We start from the raw sequence: 10,637 nt of genomic DNA on the forward strand, positions 1-10,637 counted from the left end.
TTGTCAGCTATTGCTTGTGTGTGTGTGTGTGTGTGTGTGTGTGTGTGTGACCATCACTGAAAAAATTCTTTTTATAACTTTGAGTCCTTCTGTGTCTTCTGCATGTTTTAGTTGTTGTGATTAACTTTCACTGTTTACAAGTTTACTGAATGATCTCGTCTGTTGATTCTTTTTGCTTGAAGGGGTTAGCACAAGTGCTGGAATCTGTAAATTCAGTGCTGATATGTAACAGACCAAAATGTGTCTGTCCATGTTTTGAGAATGAATGTGATCTTTGGTAATGTGTTGTTAATTTTGCTGTAAACCTGTACCCAATTGAATATGACCTTCCATATCGTTACTTTTAGTTGTTTTCCACTGGAACATTACCGCCTGAAATGTATTAGTCAGTAACATGTCATACATGTGAAAGTATGCTGGAATGTTATGAGACAGAGAAATGAGGGTATTGAAGGGTACAGCGGATCCAAAAAGGAAAGATTTTCAGAAAGGTGGCTTCCTTTTAAGCTCCGGGTAACTAAAACTGTTGCCTAAAGCTGACATGTCATTTACTGTCTTATACCTAATATGTGAAACACTGGGTAAGCATATAGTCATTTGAAGTCTTCAAGAATGCTATACCATAGTGATGTGCAAGTATCAGATAAAATCGTGCGAAATTTGAGAAAAATTTTCAATTTGCTAGCCCATTTCTTAAGTTTTCAGGAGTATCTGATTTGCCTTATGGAAAGAAAGAAAAGAAATGAGTTATCAAATAAACAATGTAAGCTGTATCCAGAATGTGTATTATGTTTGTCATTCAGTATATTATGAGGATCACTCCAAAAGAAATGCACACTTTTTTTTTAAATCCATGTTTTATTCTACATGTTTGAAAGTTTTACAGTGTGTAGATACATCCTTTAGGAACAATATTTTCATTTCTCCACATAATTTCCATCCCTCTCAACTGCCTTACGCAATCTTGGAACCAGCACCTGTATACCCGCACGGTAAAATTCTGGACCGACCTGTTGGAGCCACTGTTTGGCAATGTGCACAAGGGAGTCATCATCTTCAAACCTTGTTCCACGAAGAGAGCCTTTCAGTTTCCCAAAGAGATGATAGTCACAGGGAGCCAGGTCAGGACTGTAAGGCGGGTGTTTCAGTGTTGTCCATTTGAGTTTTGTGATTGCTTCCATGGTTTTTTGACTGACACGTGGCAGTGCATTGCCGTGCAGCAGCAAAACATCCTGCTTTTGCCGATGTGGTCGAACACGACTCAGTCGAGCTTGAAGTTTCTTCAGTGTCGTCACATATGCATCAGAATTTATGGTGGTTCCACTTGGCATGATGTCCACAAGCAAGAGTCCTTCGGAATCGAAAAACACTGTAGCCATAACATTTCCAGTGGTAGGTGTGGTTTTGAATTTTTTTTTTTCTTGGTTGAATTTGCATGATGCCACTCCATTGATTGCCTCTTCGTCTCTGGTGAAAAATGATGGAGCCATGTTTCATCACCTGTCACAATTCTTCCAAGAAATTCATCTCCACCATTCTTGTACTGTTCCAAAAGTTCGCTGCATACCGTTTTTCATATTTCTTTGTGAGCCACTGTCAACACCCTGGGAACCCACCTGGCACAAACCTTTTTTAATGCCAACACTTTCAGTATTCTGCAAACACTTCCTTCCCCTATCCCAACGTAGCGTGACAATTCGTTCACTGTGAATAGTCTGTCAGCAGTCACCAACTCAGTAACACTCTGCACATTGTCTGGAGAGTGTGAAGTACGAGACCTGCTGCTGCGAGGACAATCCTCAATATTGCCGTGCCCTCTTTCATCACGTAACCTGCTTGTCCACCGACTAACTGTACTGCAATCAACAGCAGCATCTCCATACACCTTTTTCAACCTTGTGTGGATGTTTCCCACTGTCTCATTTTCACAGCACAGGAATCCATGACAGCACATTGCTTCTGATGAACATAAAGTGTAGCAGCCATACTGAAGACATGCTGTGATGATGACGCCACTCACGGGAACGGGTTGAACTAAGTTTGAAAACAAGTGGGAAGGATGTATCTACATACTGTAAAACTTTCATACATGCAGAATGAAAACTGTATTTTTCAAAAATAGTGTGCATGTCTTTTGGAGTGACCCTTGTACTTGGAGAACTGTAACATGCTACCACAGTACAGAAAAAGGATGCCGATATTGGCACTAGTATATCAGCAACACATTTCCAAGGGTCTTGCAAAAGGAATGTCTGAACTCTTTTGTATAAATTAATGGGTTAACATGACAGCACAGGCTGAGTGGTGGTCAGACAAGCGGACAAAGTAGTTTCTACTAAAGTGTTACTCCCATTCTTACCAGAGGGAAATCAGGTCTGCATACTAATAAGAGGCCAGAAAAGTCAGTCTCTGCATTTAGACTGTGGATTTCTGATGTCACACAAGACATCACTTTGGTGATTGCACCATACTTTCAGAACAAATGTTCTTATTTTGTGTTGGAAGTGAGTGTTTGTGTATTGAAGAGGAGGAGACAGATGAGAGAGAGTCACTAATAATGAGATGTGCTGGTACCACAGTGTACTGTCACTATCTAGTTTTAAGTGACACTTTTGGGAACTTGTAAGAAAGCCACAGTGAAGGATTGCGTTAGCTACTCTGTACAGGTAAATGCAGTGTGGTGACATAAGATTCATAATGACACATACTCAAAAGGGTAGGTCAACCATGCATGGGAAAACTTGCAACACAGCGGTAATGCCCGGTGTGGGCAGGATGGTGTCACCACACCAAGGCAAGAAACATATTATTAACTGAGTGATTGGGGGCAGGTTAACAGTGCAATGAAAGCACTCTGGAGCCTCATAAATAACTGAATTTTGAGACAAATTCATTCGGAGTCCAGCAGTACCACCAATGCCAGGGTCAAACTAGACAGGAAGTCGGCCAGGTGCTGCCAGCTGCAACCATGGGTTTGAGACTTTGTTAGACCAGCCACCTTCTGCATTCAGTCACCCCTGTGGGACTTTGTGCTACAGCACCAGTGACCTGCCCTCCACACCTGATGCCAACAGGCTCATTATGGGGCAGTGGTTCGCGTCCTGTGTATGGCAGTCTACCTCACCTCCACAGTGGACGCAGACTGGACCTGAGTGGGTGCAGGCGTCTGACAGTACAATCCAGTCACTGCAATAGAAGAAATGTGCTGCTGAAACGAGCCCATGGCCTACTAACAAACCACAATCTGTTGCCCTGTCTGACATCATAACACTGGGTGCTGATGCATGTATCTCTCGGCTAGGACAGAAGCCTGTCATCTGCTAGCCATCACTGGCCTGTTGCACCAGAGTGGGACATTTCTATGTCACAGTCTTGATGACAAGATGGTTATTTGAAATCTAGTAAAATATTTCTCTTGACCACTAGTGTCACTGGTTCCCACTAGCCTGTCACTGGTTCCCACTAGCCTGTCACTGGTTCCCACTAGCCTGTCACTGGTTCCCACTAGCCTGTCCCTGGTCCGCTCACCCTACTGAGTGCTGTTGGCACTCTACAGAGTGATATCAGCAGGGCATCTTAAAACCAACTACGACATCATTTGGCAACAGCGGAGAATGCCTACGACTGCCAGACATGTATGAAGAAGATGACTTGACATTGCAGGCATGCAGTTTTGTTGACACATTGAGAGGTGAGAGCAATATTTTTGTTTATTTTCGTTTGACTGTGACATCATGGAAATTAAGTAGATTTTGCCAGGGGTTTAGTTGTGCTTGTTAAGTTCAGTGTGCAACAGGTGAACACAGATCGTATTTCTGAAGAGGTGTAAAGATAACTGTTAGTTTGTGTCTGGTTGTAGGGGCAATATGGGTGTCATGAGCAAGAGGTGTACTTCATTGTCTAACAGTATACAAGCAGTTAACTGCGAGTAGTTATTTTTCAGGATGTGAAGCTAAATTTAGTCATTATTTCAATGTGTAGTAGTAATTCTATGTGGCTCCTTAGATGAGAGTAGTTAAAAAAAATACTATCATACTGTTACAGTTAAATGTTCTTGTAACGTGATTTTGTTTTATGCAGAGAAAGCAATATGGCTCAGTATATTTAAGCATGTGAGGTAGTGAGAAGCACGGGGATAGTGTTTTTTCTAGTTTGTTTGTGTAATTGATAAGAGGTTATGTTGTGATCGGTATCAGCAGGAGCAGGGTTTTGATAGTGCAAGGGGCTACCACAGAGATGTCATTGAGAATTTTTGCAGCTGATGTGGATAAGATATGAAAAGACACTGCAAAGGTGTCTAAGTGATAGGAAGCAATTAAGGTTGAGGTTGAAGAAAGAGCTTGTTACAGAACTTAAAGTGCGCTCAGTATTGCTTATCTTGAGCTTGGGCCAGTCACTGTTTCTGTTTTGCTTCTTTTTTCACAGTTCTGTTCGCCTTCCTCCTGTTGTCATGCTTGATCTGTTTTTAGTTGCTAACAGGCTCTGAATTGGGCCATTTTACCACTAAATCTTGAGTTGGGTGCAGTGGGGAGTTTACCTTCCGAGGAAGGAAGAGAAACAGTTAAAGTTGTCTGAGGCTGTAGATACTGTATTAATGAATAGAACAGTAGGCATTTCAGTTGAAGAGGAATGGACATCTCTAAAAAGAACAGTTACAGAAACTAAAAAGAAAAACATAGCTGCAAGGAAGGTAACTGTGAAGAAGGTATACATGCCGACGTAGTAAGTGGAAGATGAAGGGATAGTGAAGATACATGAAGATGCTAAATGAGTAAGAAGCAGTGACAGTGACTTGAGGTATCTTTGGAAAAGACCAGAAGATATGGGAAAAATTCAGTTACATTCCATCAAAGTCAGGCAGAGATTCCAAAATCCATTATAATATTGGATTTTAAGGTGTATCCAGCAGAAGATAGACTCACATCACAATTTAATATCGATGAAGACTAGGCTGAAGTTTAAGAGACTAGTTAGGATGAAGAGATGGAAATACTAACAAGGGAAACTACCCATTGCATCCCCATCAGATTTAGCAGTAAGATTAAAGAAGAAAGTACAAAAATGTTCAGGGAAATTCAGGGTTAGAGAAATAAGTCATGTAGGAATGAAATAAATAGTAAGTGCAGGGAAACTAAGGTGAAATGGCTGTATGAAAAACATTAAAAAATTGGAAAGGAAATGATTGTTGGAAAGAATAATTCAGCCTACAGTCAGGCCAAAACAATGTCTGGTGAAATTACAAGCAAGGGCAGTAACATTAAGAGAGCAAAGGGCATTCTAATGTTAAATGGAGAGAAGAGAATGGATAAGTGGAAAGACTATGGTGAACACCTCTGTGAGGGGGACTACTTGGGTGACGACATGATAGGAGAAGAAACAGGAGGTGATGGGCAAGATATGTGAGATAGAGTATAACAATCACAATTTAAGAGAGCTTTGGAGGACTTAAGATCAAATAAGGTGTAAGGGATAGATAACATTACATCAGAATTTGTAGTGTCATTAGGGAAGTGGCAACAAAATTACCATGTTGTTGTGTAGAATGTATGGCAGGCAATATATCATCAGAATTTTGGGAAAAAACATCATCCATACAGTTTCAAAGATTGCAAGAGCTCACAGGTGTGGGAATTATAGCACAATCAGCTTAACAGCTCATGCGTATAAGTTGCTGACAAGAAGAATGGAAAAGAAAATTGAGGATCTGTTAGACGACAATCATTTTAGGTTTAGGAAAGCTAAAGGCACCAGAGAACCAGTTCTGACATGGCACTTAATAGTACAATATGTACAAAAACCAAGAGGGAACAAGGAGTGGAAGACAAAGAACAAAGTGCTGGGATTAATAGGGGTGCAAGACATGGATGTGGTTGTTCACCCCTACTGTTCAGTCTATAATTCAAAGAAGTAATGACGATGCAAGTCATCACTTCCTTTAGTTGTAAATATACACTACTGGCCATTAAAATTGCTACACCAAGAAGAAATACAGCTGATAAACGGGTATTCGTTGGACAAATACATTATACTAGAACTGACATGTGATTATATTTTCATGCAATTTGGGTGCATAGATCCTGAGAAATCAGTACCCAAAACAACCACCTCTGGCTGTAATAACAGCCTTGATACACCTGGGCATTGAGTCAAACAGAGCTTGGGTGGCGTGTACAGGTACAGCTGCCCATGCAGCTTCAACACGATACCACAGTTCACAAAGAGTAGTGACTGGCATATTGTGATGAGCCAGTTGCTCGGCCACCATTGACCAGATGTTTTCAATTGGTGAGAGATCTGGAGTATGTGCTGGCTAGGGCAGCAGCTGACCATTTTCTGTATCCAGAAAGGCCTGTACAGGACCTGCAACATGCGGTCGTGCAGTATCCTGTTGAAATGTAGGGTTTTGCAGGGATCGAATGAAGGGCAGAGCCACAGGTCATAACACATCTGAAATGTAACGTCCACTGTTCAAAGTGCCGTCAATGCGAACAAGAGGTGACAGACGTGTAACCAACAGCACCCCATACCATCATGCCGGGTGATACGGCAGTATGGCGATGACGAATACACGCTTCCAATATGTGTTCACCGCGATGTCGCCAAACAGGGATGCGATCATCATGATGCTGTAAACAGAACCTGGATTCATCCGAAAAAATGATGTTTTGCCATTCGTGCACCCAGGTTCGTTGTTGAGTACACCATTGCAGGCACTCCTGTCTGTGATGCAGCGTCAAGGGTAACCACAGCCATGGTCTCAGAGCTGATAATCCATGCTGCTGCGAACATTGTCGAACTGTTCATGCAGATGGTTGTGGTCTTGCAAATGCCCCATCTGTTGACTCAGGGATCGATATGTGCCTGCACAATCTGTTACAGCCATCTGGATAAGATGCCTGTCATCTCAACTGCTAGTGATACGAGGCCGTTGGGATCCAGCGCGGCGTTCCGTATTACCCTCCTGAACCCACCGATTCCATATTCTGCTAACAGTCATTGGATCTCGACCAACGTGAGCAGCAATGTCGCGATACGATAAACCGCAATTGTGATAGGCTACAATCCGACCTTTATCAAATTCGGAAACGTGATGGTACGCATTTCTCCTCCTTACACGAGGCATCACAACGTTTCACCAGGCAACGCCGGTCAACTGCTGTTTGTGTATAAGAAATCGGTTGGAAACTTTCCTCATGTCAGCACGTTGTAGGTGTCCCCACCGGTGCCAACTTTGTGTGAATGCTCTGAAAAGCTAATCATTTGCATATCACAGCATCTTAATCCTGTCGGTTAAATTTTGTGTCTGTAGCACGTTATCTTCATGGTGTAGCAATTTTAATGGCCAGTAGTGTATGTCTGAGTGAACTAGATGTTGTTATCTTTACATAAAGAAAAATATCATGGCAATAACTTTCAAATTGTGTGCCACACCCTTAATTTTCATGTATGAATTATTGAATTTAACATCACACTTTTGTTGCACTGTGCCTGTATCACTTTCAGAACTCTAACTAATAAAAAAATTAATTAATTTAATAAGACTGAACCTTAAATTGCTAATGTGCCCCTCTACCACAACATTACAATAAAAACAGTGATGTATTGAAGTTTACAAAATAATGACAAGTTTTATTAAATTTTTAGTAACTACAATTTATGACAAACAAAAATTGTTTAAGGAATGGTTTTTGATAGGCAAAGCATACATTGGGGTAGAAGCTATACTAATTGTCCCCTGAAGTAATCCCTTTTACTACCCAATCTGACTTGGTTTACATGAGTCCACTGTGAGGCCCAGCTCTCTTCAAATGGAATCCACAAACTTTGTTACACCTGAGAAAAGAGAGCTATGAATATCATTTAACAACTTTACCCTGGTACAGCAATACTTAACCCTTTCGCCGTGATTTAGGTGGCAGCCAAAAATGGCACGTTGTGAGCGAGAAGTGGTGCACTATGGCAGCTGTGTGTTCTGATGCATCCATGAAAATATGCAAACTATGTTCCCTACATTTTGATTATCAGAATGCAGGAAACTTCCCTATCACTCCTGAAATCCCAGCAGATTTCAGTATGAGATGCACTTATTCATTGGTTTGGCCAAACCAATTTGACTCACAGGCACAAACAGCTCACACTGGAATTGTCAAATGTCAGATGGCTGATTCAGGATGAATAAGTTCACTCTCGTGACACACGATATGCCCATGATGATGTGCAGTTCCACTGCTGGCACAGTCGAAAACTGTCACTGGCTCTTAGTCCACCACAAGATACAGATCACACGTCTCGCCCACTAGGGGAAGACCTGAAGTTCTGTCGCCACCACTTTCCACCAAGCCTCACAGAACTATTCTCTACTCATTGAATGTCCCCTCTTCACTGTTCTGTGGGCTTGTTAACCGATCCAGACACAGCACTGGGGTTCCCACGCTGGGGGAGCAATCATCTGCTTTACATATTATGAGAGGAGCTAGTCAGTGACTCCAGATTTCTCTCGTCTGAAAAAAGAAGGTATTAGACTAGGGAGGCATCATTCTCACAGCAATGAAGGCCATGTTGTGGCAAAACACATTTATTTAGATGGGACCACAGTCGCTCATTTACTGGGCTAACCATTTCCAATTTCTGAAAGAAGGCCGTTGAGCTTCCCAGACGGTCATGATCATGAAGTATGTTTTTGTCACTCGCTAAAAGAACATGACTTCCTGGCATCAGGGGATGCAAAAAAGCTCAGTTTATAGCAGTCTTTCTTAAGTGGCTTCCTCTACCCACTTTAGTCCTTTGTGATGGACTGTTGGCTGGCCCAGGTAAAATGTTTTGCAATCTGGCGCCCTTCTGTCTGACTTAGTAGGAGGAGAGAACGTCGGCCAGCAGTTACCTGTAGCTGACAGCTTTGGTGTGGCCATGTGGTATGTCATGCCAGCTGGTCACTCATCATGCGTGGTCACCGTGTTGTGGTGTCACACTGCCAGCTGCCTGCGAGGTCACGCTACATCACACCAGCCCTGCCTGCTGCTTGCAGTATGTCCCGCCTGCCCAGCATCTGGCCATGCTGCATCCCTCCAGCTGTGGCCTGTGCAGGTCTACTTATAGATTGCTGTTTAAAACACCGTACTCCTCTGCCCAATCCTTGGTGCATATTTTAGTGTGGTGTTTTTACAATGAGTGTTTACAAAAATACACATTGAAAATCATAACAAAATACATTAACAATATGCAGTTAGATCTTTACAATTGATGACTGCAACAAATTGTATCATGCCGCATCTTTTATTTAATCTATGTTTGTATTAAGGTTCCATAACCAAAAAAAGAAACTTTACAGATCTTATATGATTTTAATAAATATTGATAACTAACACTTATCTAAAAGAAATAAACTAAGCATTTTCGAGTGCTGAATTTATGTTGCTGTAGTATATATCAGTGTTTTTTTTAGTTTCCCCAACACCACTCATGCACTCCAATGGGATAAGCTGGCACAGCCTGTACATTCATACTTCAAGCACTCTCACACCATGCAACATTTACTTCTAATTATATTCTAGTTATATTCTACACATTGCAAGTCCAGCTATATCTAGTCGTCTCTATTTTACATTAATCTGGACTTTGATACTTTTCCTGATGCCAACTTATTGTATGGTGATACTGATGTGGTTATCTGGGACGAATACTGCCCACCATCATCTGTACACTCCTTATTGTTCTGTCAGGATGGCTCAGACTTATGCACAAATTTACATTTGCCTCTGAAGCTGACCAATAACTCTCAAAAATTGGTGCACAGATATCGTCAAATAACAGCTGCTGCAAAGACATGCAATACCAGCTTTTTAATAATTTGTAGTGCTTAAGGATTTGTGGTTAAGTTCCATTTTTGTCAGGTCCCATTTGCCATTTCCTTAATATTCAGCCAAAAACATACTACTGTGACTTGCACTCCACGTGCGCTTGCCATGTAATACAAAACTTTTTTGGTGACGCACCTCTGGCACTGGCAATCCACAATCTACCTACCACAAGGCAAACATCTTCACACTATTGGTGATAATCCGTAAGTGGTAACCACAGACAAAAAAGCACCACCAGCGAAAAATATCGCACCGTTGATGATTATCCATAAGCATAACCATACTTGAAAACCAGCAATGAGGACACCTCACTCCACTGGCAATAACTATAATTGAACCACAACAAGGGGAGGGAGGGAGAGAGAGAGAGAGAGAGAGAGAGAGAGAGAGAGAGAATAAAAAAGAAAACTATACTCAAACATCAACACATCTCTGGCTGTTCATTTTTGGGACACAACCTACTACCAGCTTAGAGACAGAAGTGATGACACTTTCTGTAGGACCTGACCATCATTTTGCAGGACAATGCTCAAGCACATACAGTGCAAGCTGTTACTGATTTGTTTGACTGATGGGGCTGCTAAGTGCTATACCACCTACTGCAATCCCCTGACTTAAGCAGTCGTGAGTTCAACTCAATTTCTAAACTGAAGGAAACACTTCACGGCATTCGCTTCAGAACTGCTAGAAATTCGTCGGGCTATAGACTGCACCACTCAAACTGTCAACACAACTGGCACTGCTAAGAGTATCCTACAACTTCCACATCACTAGCAACAG

This window comes from Schistocerca cancellata, chromosome 5, assembly GCF_023864275.1.
Source record: "Schistocerca cancellata isolate TAMUIC-IGC-003103 chromosome 5, iqSchCanc2.1, whole genome shotgun sequence".
Lineage (NCBI taxonomy): Eukaryota > Metazoa > Arthropoda > Insecta > Orthoptera > Acrididae > Schistocerca > Schistocerca cancellata.